Source organism: Corylus avellana, chromosome 2 (genome assembly GCF_965113065.1).
Source record: "Corylus avellana chromosome 2, dhCorAvel1.hap1.2, whole genome shotgun sequence".
Lineage (NCBI taxonomy): Eukaryota > Viridiplantae > Streptophyta > Magnoliopsida > Fagales > Betulaceae > Corylus > Corylus avellana.
In genome coordinates, this window is record NC_142491.1 from 23,563,557 (window position 1) to 23,580,522 (window position 16,966).

The following is a 16,966-nucleotide window of genomic DNA, read 5'->3' on the forward strand; positions in this document are numbered from 1 at the left end:
AAACCGCCGCGTAAGAGGCGTGGGAGCTCGACGCGGTGGGGACGCATGATAGAAAACCCTAATAGCAGGCAGCGAAGCGGCAACACAGGTCGGCGGTGGCCAAAGACAAAATCCGAATCCACAAAGAGCCAAAACAAGGCCAAGGAACCCGCTGCAGAAAATGAAGGCGGGGGAAGAAAAGCGGTAGGGAAGGGGCAAAAAAGGAGAAAAACAGAGGGGGAAAGGAGCGGCAAGGAAGGGGAAGAGAGGAGGCACCAGGGCTAGGGCATCAGGTAAATAATTAGCACCGGAGCGAGGAGGACGAGGGGAGAAGGGAGGCAGCCAAACAGCCAACCCTCCTCCCCTATATGGCTGAAGGATTTCGCTTTTCTCTCTAGTGGCTAGAGAGAAAAGAGACGGCTTTTTATTTTATTAAAACCTTAATATCTCATTCTTCTTCTATGTTTCAGAACATAAATTTCAGCCTCTTAGAGGCCTTAAATCTCCCTCTTGAATCCTATAAAATTTAATTATACTTCTATCCTTAAGTCCTAATAATTTTTGGGTCCTAATCTGCTGTCCAGAAACCCAGACAATTTGACATATCGTCGCTGTAAATATCTAACTTTCTAACCGTAACTCTGTTTTAAGTGAAACTTGTCCAGAATCGTTCCTCTTTTGAAGATCTACACTTATAGTAAGATTCATTTTGCTCCCATTCATAAAATACAAGGAATTCTGATCGAAATACCGTGATTGGTTTTTCTGGAACCACTTGTTCAAGATTTCGGGTCTGATTTTGAGGCTCTAGTAGCCTACCTAAAACATGTGCAATGGTCACAAAATATTTTCTGTGACGCTATCTTTCTGTCTGCAATATCTCATAAAACTTTCATGACCTAACTCTAAGTCTATCATTTTCAAATAAACAGAAACCGAATGCTACTTCCTAAGGTTTCTAATCTTCCAGAACAGAATTCTATCACAATTTTTAAATAAATAGAAACCGAATGCTACGTCAAAAACAGTCCCTTTTTTTGTAGGGCTTGTACTTCTCGGAAGGGGTGGGCTTCATTTCTAATCCAAGTTTTGAGGATAGATTGTGATTGAGACACAGAGTCCAAATTTTAGTCTAAGCGTATGTTTTGATGAAGCGTGGGGGTAAAGGGAAAAGGGAAAACCCATATATAATTTCTTGTAAATACTAACAAAAATAATAATAGATATCTCTTTCCAATTACATTATTAATCAATTAATTAAATTAAGGCATGCCTTGTTTTGTAGTAGTGCTTGACTTTGCATATATATGCATTAATATTTAAGCTCAAGTTAATTATACTACTTGTATTTGAAGGTTACTTGAAAAATTTAAGCATATTTTAAGTTAGTACTTCTCTTTTCAAAGGCAACCTGATCATGATGATCAGGACGGGATATTCAGTGACAAAATCAACATTATTGTTGTATAAATGTCTTTACTTTCTTGGTCAAATAATCAACGTACAGTTTTGTGTTTGATTTTTTTTGTTTTTTGTTTTTTGTTTTTTTTTTTGTGATTATGTTTGATAGATTAAATGTTCACCAATCGGGTAAGAAGAAGTGGGGGATCAATATACATGTGTGGCCTCTTCCATATTCAAGCCTATATGTTTTTTTTTCGAGGAGCTTCAATTTTTCACATCACATTTAAAAGGACTTATATATATATATATATATATATATATATATATATATATATATATATATAATCTATTTCTTGTTGAATAATCAGACCAATCTGATCATGTTCAACATGCGTGTAGGAGATATAAACTTTTGGCGTCATTTTTTAATGACACAAGAGAGATAGAAATAACTTCTAGCATTCCTCTACGAAGATATTCAACTATACACCATTATGCAAGCCAAACTGTTTGCGGAAAGGAGAAATACTAACGTACGTTCTGATTTTTCTGAAGAAAAATATGTATTTATATGAGGTACCCCCTTCTTTTTCTCTCCCATTTGGCTGATCCTAGGGGTCCTTCAAAGACACCTATGACTCCTCTTTTACGTCAACTTCCATCCCCTTTTGAAAGACCAAAAATTTCCCCATATTTCATCCTTCTTTCAAATCTTCAAAAATTAAAAGAATCCCTCTTTTCTTTTTTTTTCAATTTCAAAATTCAACATCATTCTTGAAAATTTTAAATCAAAGATTTATCCTCCTTCAAATTTTAATTTAAAACATCCGTCTTTCAAATTTTCAAAGAACATCTTCCTTCTTTTAATTTTCAAAATTCAAAGGTTTTCCTTCTTAAAAGACAAGTGGAAGGACAGGGTTTCTAAAAATCTTGTCTTTTTAAAACAACATCTTATCTAATTTCCCTCTAGAGATCTTGTCTTTTTAAGACATACTTTGTCTATTCCTTCCTTAAAATCTATATCTTTCTAAGCATGTTTTGTCTAATACTTTCTAATTTTGGTCACTTCCTAATTTATAAACTTTCTTAAACTAGTATTTTTTTGTTCGGAGCTTTATTTTCAATTAAGCATCGATAATGAAATGGTCTGTCTACATAACATCATAAATAAAATAAATTTAAAAAACATATATTTGCATCCAAATTATCATAAATAAATAAATTTAAAACACACACACACACACACACACATATATATATATATATATATATACCCAATCTGCGGAGAAGCTGTAGCCGGAGATGGCGAAACTGAGGCCAGGGAACCGCTGGAGACGAAGACAGCGACGGCAAGGACGAACGGCGTCTAGCCGTTAGAGAGAGAGAGAGCGAGTTGTTAGAGGGAGAGAGAGAGAGAGAGAGAGAGCAACCTGGCCGGAGCGGGTGAGTGAGTGAGATGGAGTGAGGGATATGTGCAGCGATGACAGAGGATTGGGTGGCCGGCGGTGAAAAAATCGTTGAGAAGGGGAGGAGCTGTGCGAGCTGTGCGCGGGAGGAGGAAGAAAGAAGAGGGAAAAGGAAAGAAAAGGAGATGGCATGGGGATCCGTGGCCAGATCTTAATTCTTAACGTGTCACCATGTGATATGTCAAGAATTCTTGACATGCCACATGTAGCACGTCAGAAAAGGGCTGTTAGAAAAAGGCTGACGCGCCACATGTGGCACGTCAGAAAATGACTGATTAATTAAAATAATTACCTAACTTAATTACCATAAATAGCTATATATTTTTAACCTAGCTAATTAATTATGGTAAGCTACTATAATTACGGTAAGTTAATTATTTAGTTAACTTACCATAATTAGTCCAGTTTTTAATTATAGTAATTACCATAATTAAAACACAACTAATTATATATGGTAAGTACTTAATTATTTAATTGCTAGTTAAGTTTTAAAAAACCTAGCTAGCTAGCTACTAATTAACTATTTAATTTTTAAAAAGATATAAATAAAAAGTGCCTCTTATATCACTTGATTTTTTGATAGTCCATGAAAGGTATATTTACCCTATATATACACTTAACAGCTATAGCTAGCTAGATAGGTTCGAAGCTCGCTAATTATTTCAACTATCATATATACATACCCTAGCTATATATATATATATATATATATATATGAAAGGTCTAATTAAACAAGTAGGATTAATTTCGAAGTAAAAATAATCAATGCATGTGAAGTTTCCATATATTGTGAAAGGCCTTAATATATATAAATTCGAAGTAAATAATCAATGCATGTGGAGGAAACAATAAAATTAATTACAATAATCATTGTACACATAGCAATTAAATTTTGTTATTAATTATTAATTGTTATGGACAAGAATTTTCTCCAAACCGGTATGGAGGAAATCTAGATTAAATTTAATGTGTCTTTTAAATGTTTACAAGCACTTGGCACTATTTTATATCGGTTGAAAGATATTTAAATATCTGCATGCATGTCCAATTGTTATTAATCGTTAATTTTTATTAAAACTTTTTTATCACATTTTTGTTATTAAATGTTATTAATCGTTAATCATTATTTTGTTATTAATTTTTATTAATCATTAATTTTTTTTTTTGTAAATACATAATTTTCATTATTATTTTTTAGCGTGTGAAAGAATGACATTTCAATAAATATTGACGTATGAAAATAACACGTCAATATTTACTGACGTGGCAGAATGACACGTCAATAAGTTATTGATGTGTTAAAATAACACGTCAATATTTATTGATGTGTCAAAATGGCACATCAATAAATATTGACGAGTGATAGTTTACCACGTCACTATATTAAAATATTAAAATATAATTTTTAAAAATTAAATTGAATTTAAATTTAGCAACGTGTCAAATATTGACACGTTGCTATTTCTTGGCGTGTGGAATGTGCCACATCACTAAATATTGACGTGGCACTTTCAACACGTCAATAAAATAATTATTGACATGCCACTTTTGCCACATCAATAATTAGCCTTATGCCACTACAAAAAAAAAAAAAAAAAAATAGAGATAGTTTTTGACGTGGCAAACAATAACCCAACTTTTTCACGTCAATAATTATTGACGTGGCAAAAGTTTGGTTACTGTTTGCCACATCAAAAACTATCCGTTTTTTTGTAGTGGTATAAGGCTCGACTCGTATATTTTTTTATTAAGTAACAAATAACAATATATAGTCAATATTACTCAATAATAACAAATATACTATATATATATATATATATATATATATATATATATATATAACAAATATATGTTTACAATTTTTTTAACAAAAAATTGGTGAGCGAAGTGAGAGAATATTGGAAAATGAGAGCTAGGGTGAAAGATGCGATATGGCTGGTGAGGGAGATTGAGAGAGAGACATTGAAAAAATATTTTTTTTTGTAGATATTATATACACATATATAACAAATATATGTATATAATTTTTTTAACAAAAATTTGGTGAGCGAGAGTGAGAGAGTGGGAAATGAGAGTTGTTGTGGATGATGCAATGTGATTGGTGAGGGAGATCGAGAGAGAGAGAGTTTGAAAAAACATTTTCTTGTACGGGGCGTTGTCCCACTGCAATCTGAATACAACCTGTTAACTTGTCTCACATTGCTAAGAAAACACTAATCCCCAAATTTGCGTATCTATAAAATGATGGATATTCTCTCTCTTCAAAACCAAGTGCCTTATTGTATTAACTCAGGTTCCATACTTAGCTAGCCGGGCTAAGCAAATGCTCATATGCAAGCTGGCTTCTTGAGTCGTTTAAGAGTACTTGAAGTTTAAATTAAAATAAATAAATAAATAAATAATGTAAGAGTCTGCTCGCGAACTGGCTCGACTTGACTTACTATGAGCTTGAGCTCTAGCTCAACTCGTTCCTGAACTCGGCTCAAGTAAAATTTAAACGAGTTAAACTTAAACAAAGAAAGCATTCAAAGCAAGCTCAGGCTCAACTCGTTTACACCCATAAATGCAGTAGTTAAAAGACCATAATATCTAGAAAATAGAGTCCCACTAAGACTTCTAGCTATTGAACTCATAAAAAGTAAGATAAACATAATCTAACATAAAGTAATTCTAATAAAAACAAACACCGAAAGAAACATATAGATACTCTGCATTCTTCACTCCTCTCCACCAACCAACTTCAACTTCCAAGTGGTCGATCTCCATCTTCCACACGTAACAACTATACTCCCACATGTATGTCACCCCACCATCATAAAGTATTGCAGAGATTGCATGTTCACATGGGATATCTCCTTGTCATGTCGACATGTCCCACTTTCTACATCCAAATCCACATGTTTCTTGCCTTTGGTTCACTACATACATGTTGACGCCATGTATAGTGTATATACACTCAACTTCAAACAAATTATGGCAGACAATCCGATATCTGTGGGGCAATTTAGAGATGAGAGTCACAAAGGGAAGGCATTGAAAGATAAACTATTGTTTGCAGCTCCATTATATTACTTCTGTTCATTTTTTCTTTTCTTTTTTTCTGTTTTTATATCGATTTTTCTGTACATTTATATTAAAACCTTGAACAAAATAAATACGTACGAATTTCGTACTGTATGTATAATATCCATTATATTAATATTACTAACTATATATGTCACACACATTAATTAAGATAAGATATTCTTAACCAAGTGCAATTAGTACACTGTGCACAACCCTAATGGGACTCAAACAAGCCTTCAACTATGGACAATTTATAAACACCACCGCTAGAAATGGAAATAAATAAATAATAAAGCACTACACTAGCAATCGTTTTTATCAACGGTTGCTTTGAAGTGATGTCAAATATTAGTGATAAAGTCACTCAAAAAAAAAAAGTAGTGATAAAGTAAGATGGTGGACCAATGTGATTTTTAAAGATTTACATCCTATATATTATATATATTGACTTGACCCAATCATCAGCTCTCTTTAATGGTGGGGTTGGAGGATTGTTGATCCTCTTAATTTTATAATGTTTTGCTAATTAAAAAAAAAAAAAAAGAAGACTTATAATTATATATGCTTGACCTCTAAATCTAATTATGATAGCTAATCAGCAACAACTTCACCATTCACCGTCATAATACAAAATCAATAAAAAAAAAAAAAAAAAAAAAAAAAAAAAAAAAAAGATAAACTTTGTCGTCCACAAATTACAAAAAAAATAAGGTTTTTGTGACTTTCCAAAAGTAACGTTTTTGGGCCAAAAAAAAGTTACTAATGGGTTAGCGAGTGCCATTTAATAACTTTTTTAAAATGACAAGAAAATGGTGGGATGACCAACTCCCATTTGGTCGGCGTTTCCAAACGTAGCCTCTTGACAATAATAGCGGACGCGACCGGCATGAGGCTTGGGAATTCTACTAAGAAACTATTTGTGATTCATTTTAAGAAATATAATTTTTAGGTAAAAAAGAGTTTATGGGCAAAAGTTTTATTTTTAAACTTTTGTCAAAAGTATGTTTTGGCCATTTTTAGGCTTTTTAGACCTTTAGAAGCGTTTTTAATTTTTGTACCAAACGAGTACTTTTTTCTTTAAACGAACTTTTTAAGTATTAAAAGTACTTTTAGGCTCCTTAAACATAATTTCAAACAAACCCTAAGTTTAAGAAAGGGAATCCCACTTATCACGTTGGAGATGAGGAAAAGAAGTACCCACCTACACCGGCCATGGCCACGATAAACAAAAAGAAAGAAAGAAAAAAAGACAAGTTTTTGTTTTTTGTTTTAATTTGGGGAATAAGAAAGGCTCTGGTCTTGGACAAGCCTTTTGGTTTGTTTCTGAGTGGTGACAAATCTGTATCACTTTTCTCCGCTAGCCCTCTTTTCTTATATTCTTTTCTCTTTATATCATGTAAATCATGGCTTGTTCTAAGAACCGACAAAATTCTGTTAGGTAAACACTTAATGAGATAAATTGTTAGGTTTTGAAAAAGCATAAACCTTTTAGATTGTGATGGAATCTCTAACTTTTACATACACAAAGGTTTCATTTATTTCTATGTAAAATATTTTCGTCGGAAAATATTTTTAGCTTTGAAAAATGATTTTCTAGAAAACATTTTTCAATATTTGACGCTTTCGGAAAGCCATAATATATATACATTCAATCATATTAAAATTTAAAATACAAAAAGGTCCCGACTAGGTCTTGTTGGTGACTTAGCTAGGCCCAAGTGGAGTCCCGACCGGGTCCCGCAAAGTCCCAACTGAGTCCTAACTAGATCCCGATGGTATCCCGGTCACGTCCAAGCGTATCCTAGTGGGGTCCCAACGGGATCCCAAGCAGGTCCCAGCGGTGTCAATAAGGCCCCGATTGGGTCCTAGTGGGGTGTCAGCAACGTCCTAGCTGGATCTATTAATTTGAGAATGAGATACTCAAACTCGAAAAATAGTTTACGATTTTCAAAATAAAATAAAAAATAAAAAGTAAAAATTCAAAAATTAAAGATGCTTTTTTGTTCAAACAAAAAATACGAAAAACCATTTTACGCCGAAGCAAGCAGAGCCAAAGTTTGTGATTAATTTATGATTATCATTTTTACTAACTAAACATCCTTAAATGACAATACAATGGAAAGATGAATATAGAAAAAGAAACAACTAACTATTGGATAGCAATTAAAGATACTCTCCTTATTTAATTAACTACTACTACACTAGGATAAGCTACTACAAAGATAACATTAGGAGCTTCATAGAATACGTGCTTTTGAGTGATCCCTTTGTTATATAATTCTACTTTCATAACAAATTCATGCTAGGAAATTTGTCCTATTTTCAAGAGCCAATGACATGTGAAATTTAAGAAGAACGCAAAAACAAGTAATCACAAACATAGAGATTTATGTGGTTCACCACTAAGAGGTATGTCCATGGAGTTTCAACAATGTTTCACTATTTTGGAGAGAAACAATGCAAGAGGCATCAATAATACAGCCATATGAAACCCTAGTTGGAAGCAATTATAAATATGACACCAACCGGACTAATCCTTCGCTCCATAGACTAACCCTAAAAAAAATCTCATTTAAACCATAAGGCTTCCAAGTGCGAAACGGGTCAGATACAAAACCATGCTCCATATAGCCTACCAATCTCCCACTTGGAGACTGGTCCAACCACCAACATCAACCTCCACATGCCTCCAACACATAACCGCCATTGCTGCAACTCCTCCACATGTTTTCAAGGTCCAAGACCAACCGAAGCTGAGTACAGCTTCAATTTCTCAATAGTCACATGTGAAAATTCTAAATACGACTCCAAACGACACCTATTTAAATGTCTAGGTGATTCACAAATATTAAGCGGAATAAGATCTGACCTAACAATCAATAATCAACCAAATACAGCTATGTAATGAAAATCAAGAACACAGATATTTGGTTACGAAGAGGAAACCATTTAGAGAACTCTCTAAATGTAAAACCTCTCCGGGGCAGCCAAACCCAGGAAATCAATCCACTATAAGAAGAATAAGGAATACAAGAAGAATTACAAAACCTTTGCAATCTACTCTTCCTTGTACACGACAAGCGACCCACTTGACTTCTACCGCAGTAGCCCTTTCCAGAACATCTGGCACAATTCTTTTATAAGATTTCCTTTCATCGGAACTCCGATTGGCTTCACGTATTTAATCCCTTCTCAAATAAGCTAGAACAATATCTCTCTCTAAGCTCTCTGATTTTGCTCTCCAAAAATACGTAATTATAAATGTAGCAAAATCGTGTTTAAATAGAAAATAAAACAAAATAAAGCAGCCATGTCCGGACAGGGCTAATTTGGGGTCCGGACATGGCTAGGGTTACATATGCGTAACCTAGCGATGTCCGGACCTCCAACACTTGTGTCCGGACATCTCATAAAGATCGAGACTTTCTGGAAATTGGGTCCGGACCTGGCTTCTGAGGGTCCGGACCTCTTCATCAAAATGCAGTTTCTGGAAATCAGGTCCGAACCTAGCTTATGGCGGTCTGGACTTGCCCTTCAAAATAGACTTGCTGGTTTTTGGGTCCGGACCTGGCTTCTGGCGGTCCGGACATGCCCTTCAATAGATATTCTCTGGAAATAGGGTCCGGACCTGGCTTCTGAGAGTGCGGACCTGCCTTCTAGAATTTGTTTTCTGGACATGTTAAGATGCTTCATTTTCACCAACTTTACACGCAAACCGAATGAGCCAAAACATAACCCAACAAACTCCCCCTTTTGGCCATTCGGGGACAAAAACAATTTTTACATGAAAATGACACATCAAATCAACTCCCCCTTTTTGTCTCAGAAGGACAAAAGGTCTTCATATTTCCTGAAACACTTCACAAAATACATCAAGGCATATGTGGAACAGGAGTACAGAAATAAAACTCATGATAAAAAAAATGACGTAGAATGCAAGATCATGAACACACATCATTAAAAACTCCCCCTCAACATATGATTCAATAAGCAACAAGAAGCAAAAAAAAAAAAAAAAAAAAAAAACAAAACAAAACATGTTTCTCCCCCTCAAAAGTCAAATGAACACACATGATACACACATCAATGACTCATGTGTTGCACAACGAATATCCCAAACATGCTCCAAATATGCAAAATATACATGAGACTAGAGATGGCAAGAAACTCATATTGCTTAACCCAAGCAAAGAAAAATGTTCCATTCAACCCATGCTTGTGTAGTGTGTGTGTGTAAGCTATCCAAAGAGAAAAAATTTCAACTTACAAAATGAGGAGAAAGTTTCACCACCATGAGGTTTTGACAAGTATATCAAATCAAAAGTCAAACCTTATCATACTAGGGCCTAGCCACTCTCATCCTATACATTTCTCTTTGTAATACATTTTGCACAAGTTTGACACAGTGAAATAAATTCCTTTTGGAATATGATCTTTTGATTTTATTTGTTTCACTATCTTGTTTATTTTTCTCTTTGAGAACGTGTCCTTAAACTTTTGGTGCTTATCACAAAAGAGAAAGCAGGAATTTTTAAGCCCTAGGTTCAACTGGCATATGGTCAATTTGAAAAATATGACTAGTCAAAAACCTCATATGGTTACCTAACAGACCTCACAAATAAAGTGAAACAAAACCTCAATTTAAGCTTAAATGTGCACAAAAGATAAAGCATAGGCAAAATGTACCACATAAGCTCAAGCTTTAGGTAACCACAAACACAAGTCCATTGACACAAATTTTCATCTCATGCATATTAAGAACATTCCAAGACGCAAGGAATTAAATCCATAAAAAGCAACATGAGAAATTAATGGACTATCTGGGTGCATAAGACAAAAGAAAGAAAAGAAAAACAATCAAAGTAACATATTTTTGTCTTTTTGAAATTTTTCACAAAAGAAATGCACATGAACGAAAACAAATGCAAAACAAACAAAAATACAATGCATAAAAAAAAACAACATGCTTGAGTTGAGATTACAACAGGCAATACATGAATGTCCTTTAGCATTAAACTTTCATCACATCTTATAGGTCCTACTACAAAATAATGATTAGGTTTAATAACTACTTCTAGGTCTTCACAAGACATTATACATTCATGAACACTTGATTAGCAAGTAGACAAAAATCTTGGTGGTCCGCACACAACATCTTATCTATAAGCCTTTCAAAGATCATAACAAATGAATTTCTTAAAAAGTCCTTTATGAATATGCCTTATAACAAGAATCTCCACACAAACATGTATACACTCTTCACACAAAAAGTGTAACAAAAAAAATTGTAATGCATAAACTAGAAAGCGAAAAAAAATGCAAAGCAAAGAAAAACAACATGCTCTAGGATTTTAAAAAATAAGCAAAACAATAATTCCTAGATATGTTATTTACTCACCTAAATTTAGGTGAGATCACTACCACTCCCCCTCAATGGGTGAATGGTATCGACCTTCCTAACCCAAACCTTCTTAACCCTAGGTACAGATTTGTGACTCTTGTCAAACTCATCTAACCTAGATAACACTCCTTTCATCATTATGCATAGCCCCTCAAAACCTTTCCTAGAATATGAATTCTCACTCTTATGCTCACGAGGTCTCAACTTAAAACAGTTAGGTCGAATATGACCAACTTTGCCACTATGATGACAGGTATGGACAAATTTCGGAGAAGCTTGTCTCATATGAGGAGGGATATACATATACTTAGATCTAGACAAACATGACTCTACACCACCTTTTTCTTTCTTAGGAGCAACCTTTTTATTCCAAGGTCTTTGGGATTTCAACTTAGAACAATTTGGTCTAATATGACCAATAATCCCACAATGGTGGCATGTAGGAATGAACCTTTGAGAATGTTGGTTCCTTGCAAGGTAAACAAAGTTGGAGTTGCTTCTAGGTAAAAAGTGCTCAACACGAGAGTACTTACCTTTCTTACCCTTCTTACCTCTTGAGGTCGCAGTAGTTGTTTTCTTCTTTTTCTTTAAGACTTCTTTTCCTCTTCTTCTTGAAGAGTGAACAGCAACTAGCTTATCTTTATCCAATGGCTCTTCCAAGTTTTCTGTTTCAACAAAAACTTTCTTGGAAGAAGAAGCAAGGTTAGAAGAATGAGCAATAATCTTGTCAAAATCAATCCCAGGTTTATCACAAGTAGATTTTTGGGTATGCAAAATTTTATCAAGATTATCATTAGAGAATTTTTCCAATAGAGTTTTGGACTCCTTTAATTCATTCTCTAATGACTCAACTTTATTAGCAAGATCATGATTTTCAGATTTCAATGTTTTACACAAATCAAGAGAATCACTCAATTCACCAATTAGCTCATATTTATCATGTTCAGCCTCTCTGAGTTTCTTTAGATTCTTGGAATTAATAACTTGTAACTCAGAGAATTTAACAAACAACAAATTATAAGTCTCCTAAAGATCAATTTCATTATCAGAATCATAATCAGAATAATACTGTTTATCAGAAGACATAATAATTTCAAAACAATCAAGAGTTTGGGACATCTAGAAAGTATATAGGATCACACTCAGGAATTTAATCCTTTGACAGAGTGAACCCGCTCTGATACCAATTGAAAATTCTAAATACGACTCCAAACGACACCTATTTAAATGTCTAGGTGATTCACAAATATTAAGCGGAATAAGATCTGACCTAACAATCAATAATCAACCAAATACAGCTATGTAATGAAAATCAAGAACACAGATATTTGGTTACGAAGAGGAAACCATTTAGAGAACTCTCTAAATGTAAAACCTCTCCGGGGCAGCCAAACCCAGGAAATCAATCCACTATAAGAAGAATAAGGAATACAAGAAGAATTACAAAACCTTTGCAATCTACTCTTCCTTGTACACGACAAGCGACCCACTTGACTTCTACCGCAGTAGCCCTTTCCAGAACATCTGGCACAATTCTTTTATAAGATTTCCTTTCATCGGAACTCCGATTGGCTTCACGTATTTAATCCCTTCTCAAATAAGCTAGAACAATATCTCTCTCTAAGCTCTCTGATTTTGCTCTCCAAAAATACGTAATTATAAATGTAGCAAAATCGTGTTTAAATAGAAAATAAAACAAAATAAAGCAGCCATGTCCGGACAGGGCTAATCTGGGGTCCGGACATGGCTAGGGTTACATATGCGTAACCTAGCGATGTCCGGACCTCCAACACTTGTGTCCGGACATCTCATAAAGATCGAGACTTTCTGGAAATTGGGTCCGGACCTGGCTTCTGAGGGTCTGGACCTCTTCATCAAAATGCAGTTTCTGGAAATCAGGTCCGAACCTAGCTTATGGCGGTCTGGACTTGCCCTTCAAAATAGACTTGCTGGTTTTTGGGTCCGGACCTGGCTTCTGGCGGTCCGGACATGCCCTTCAATAGATATTCTCTGGAAATAGGGTCCGGACCTGGCTTCTGAGGGTCCGGACCTGCCTTCTAGAATTTGTTTTCTGGACATGTTAAGATGCTTCATTTTCACCAACTTTACACGCAAACCGAATGAGCCAAAACATAACCCAACAACACATTTTGTCAACACATATGCATGCTAGATTTTCAGTTCCACAAATTTTCTCGAGAATGAAGTGATACATCAACTGAATATGCTTCGTTATTGAATGATACAATGAGTTATTAGCATGAAAAATTGAATTCTACTATCACTGTGTAGAATGTCCTTCTCCTTCTTCTTACCAAACTCATCCAAAAAACCCTATTGCCTAACAATCTCCTTTTTAGCTTCAGTCACAGCAACACATTCAACTTATATAGTGGAAAGAGCAACAATTTTTTACAACTTTAAGGCCCAACACACAGTTGTACCACCCATATTATACACAAACTCAGTAGTACTATTTATACTATCAACATCACTTGCTAAATTAGCATCCACATAACCCTGCAGCTTGAAACCTACTCATGTGAAACAAAGGAGTGTATCTGATGTGCCTTTCAAATACCATATAATCCACTTGACTGCTTCCCAATGTTGCTTTCTTCGATTACTCATGTACCTACTCACAACTCCCACTATATGTGTAATATTCGGTCTTGTACAAACCGTAACATACATCAGACTACAGATAGTTGAGGTGTAAGGTACCTTTCTCATATAGGCCTTCTCCTGATATGTCTTTGGTGACTTATCCATGGTTAGTCTAAAATGACCACCAAACACCTAAGGGTGTGCTCATTGACTTCGATCCATCCATGTTAAACCTGCTAAGAACCTTCTTCACATAATCTGTCTATGAAAGCTTCAACCATTAACCCTATCTTTGGAGATTCTGATACCCAGGATTTGTTTTACAGCTCCTAAATTCTTCATTTCAAACTGTGCCAACAACTATTTCTTCAAATTGTTAATCTCCTCGATATTGGACCCTACAACAAGCATATCATCCACATATAACAATAAAATGATATACAAATTCTTAAAACTCTTAACATAACAACAATGATCTGCATTGCAACTCGTGAACCCAATACTACACATGAAGCTATCAAACTTCTAGTACCATTGTCTTGGAGCTTGTTTCATACCACATAAGCTCATTCTCAGCTTGCACACTAGACTCTCCTTTTCCTGCACTATGGAATCCCTATCATTGATGGATGTAAATATCTTCTTCCATATCACCATAAAGGAATGTCATCTTCACATCTAACTGCTTAAGATATAGGTTTTGTGCCGCCACAATTCCTAATCTCATTCTAATTGTTGTCATTTTCACAGAATATATCTATGTAATCAACAACTTCCTTATGTTGGAAACCCTTCGCAACTAATCTGGCCTTGTAGCACTTGCTACAATCATGCTCACCCTCTATCTTGTACACTCATTTATTATGTAAAACCTTCTTTTTTGTTGGAAATTTAGCCAATTCCCGTATCTACTTTGTCATCAATGACTCCATCTCATCCTTCATGGCTAACTCCCACTTGGTTGAATTTTCAACTTGCAAGGTTTCACCATAAGTCTCTGGCTCAACACCACTAGTGAACAAAATATAGAATAGAGATAGTGAAAAACGTTGTGAAGGTCTAATGTTTCAAGAAGACCTTTGGATAGCAGTTGTAGGTGTTCTCTGTTCAAACATGTGAATCTATGTTCACTTCATCCTCATGATCTCTATTATACATTGTACATTTAGAAAGCTCATATAAGTTGATAAACTTAGACTTCTTAGGTTCTGGCTCTATAACATCAGGTTCTACACTTGTCCTATCCTCGTACATAGCATGTTCATTAAAAATTACATTTCTACTTCTAATGACTTTTCATTTTTTATCATCCAAAAACCGATAACCAAAGGCCTCATCTCCGTAGCTAATGAAGAAACATTTTCTAGACGTAGCATCTAGCTTGCTACGAGTATCAGAATCAATGTGGACATAGGATACGCAACCAAAAACTTTTAAATAAGAAAGGTTTACCTCTTTTTCGCTCCACGCCTCTTCAGGCATTCTGCACTTCAAGGGAACTGATGGCCCTCAGTGTATCAAGTAAGCTGCAGTGCTCATTGCATTAGCCCAAAAAGTTTTTGGCAACCCAACATGCAATCTCATACTTTTGACCCACTCATTGAGGATCCTATTCATGCACTCACCCACACCTTTATTCTGCATTGTCACAGGAATAGTCTTCCCCATCCTAATCCCATTTGCACTACAAAATTCTTTAAACCCTCCATCTGCATATTCACCTCCATTATTTGACCTCAAAACACTTCAGCCGTTTCAGTCTCAACCATGACCTTCCATTTTTTAAAAGTATCAAACACTTCGAATTTACTTTTCAAAAAATAAACTCATACCTTTTGGCTTGAGTCATTAATAAAAGTAATGTAATACCGCAAACCTCCAAGGGATGCAACTGGGGAGGGCACCCACAAGTCTTTGTGTACAAGCTACAACTTTTTCAGCCTTCAGTGTTCTAGTTATCTTTCTGAAGCTTGATAAATTTGAGAGGTTGCATACCGGGAACAAATGCAATAGGAGCTATAGGAACAACGGAAGAAGATGAAGTTGAGGAAGTAGAGGAACCAGAACTTGACATGCTGAAGAATAGCCATGAGTCTTTGAGTACTCATCTCAAAAGTTTAAACTAATAGGAAGAGATGAATTTAATCATTTAATTAATACTTTACCACTCTCTCTCACATATGAACTTAAACTCTTCTTTTAAAAGATGATGCTTAATACATGGAATATTTAATTGAAATGAGGAGTAAATTAACGAATACAAAGTTCAAACAGAACTTCTACTCTAATACCAAGACAAAACAAGAAATTGATAGGTGTGTATTAGTCTTGAATCTAAAGCATGCGTTACATTGGTCTTCAAAGCATGCCTTACTGGTTCATCGGTCTTCAAAGCATATGCATGCATTTCATTCAAGTCATGCTTTAATTTACTGGCTGAGACTTCAAGGCATGCGTTATTTGCTGAGACTTAGCTTCTGCGTCATCATTTCCAAACAAGGATGCATGATTCGGCAAAGCCTGTCACTGACAAGGCAAATCTAATCTTAATTGCCAAGAACAGGCAGGGGTGATAATTTCGTACCAAATATATAACAAAGTCATAGGATAGATAGATAGATAGATATTGTCTTCCCTTCATGTCTGTCTGCTTCAAAGTTTCTCAACATGATCGTTCAATAACAAAGCAAACAGGTCAAGTATTGACGAATGACGAGGATATTCATTGTAGTTCTCTAGTTTATTTCCCCACCAACGGACTTGCACTTTCTCTCTCTTTTTTTTTTTTTCTTTGGTTGCTAAATAACGACGTAGATGTATGTCCGAATATTGATGCAACAAAAATAGTTCAAATTCATAAAATAATTTTCTAATTAAGGATCCACCCTTAATATGGCGAATTATATATTTATTACGTCAAAAAGGAGCAGGACGACTCAAAATTACTCCTAAAGGATTGGGTATACAAGCATCTTCAAAAGTTGCACTTTCATTTGCTCAAATTTGGAAGGTAGTTGTCTTCAAGGCCAGAGACAAAAAAATA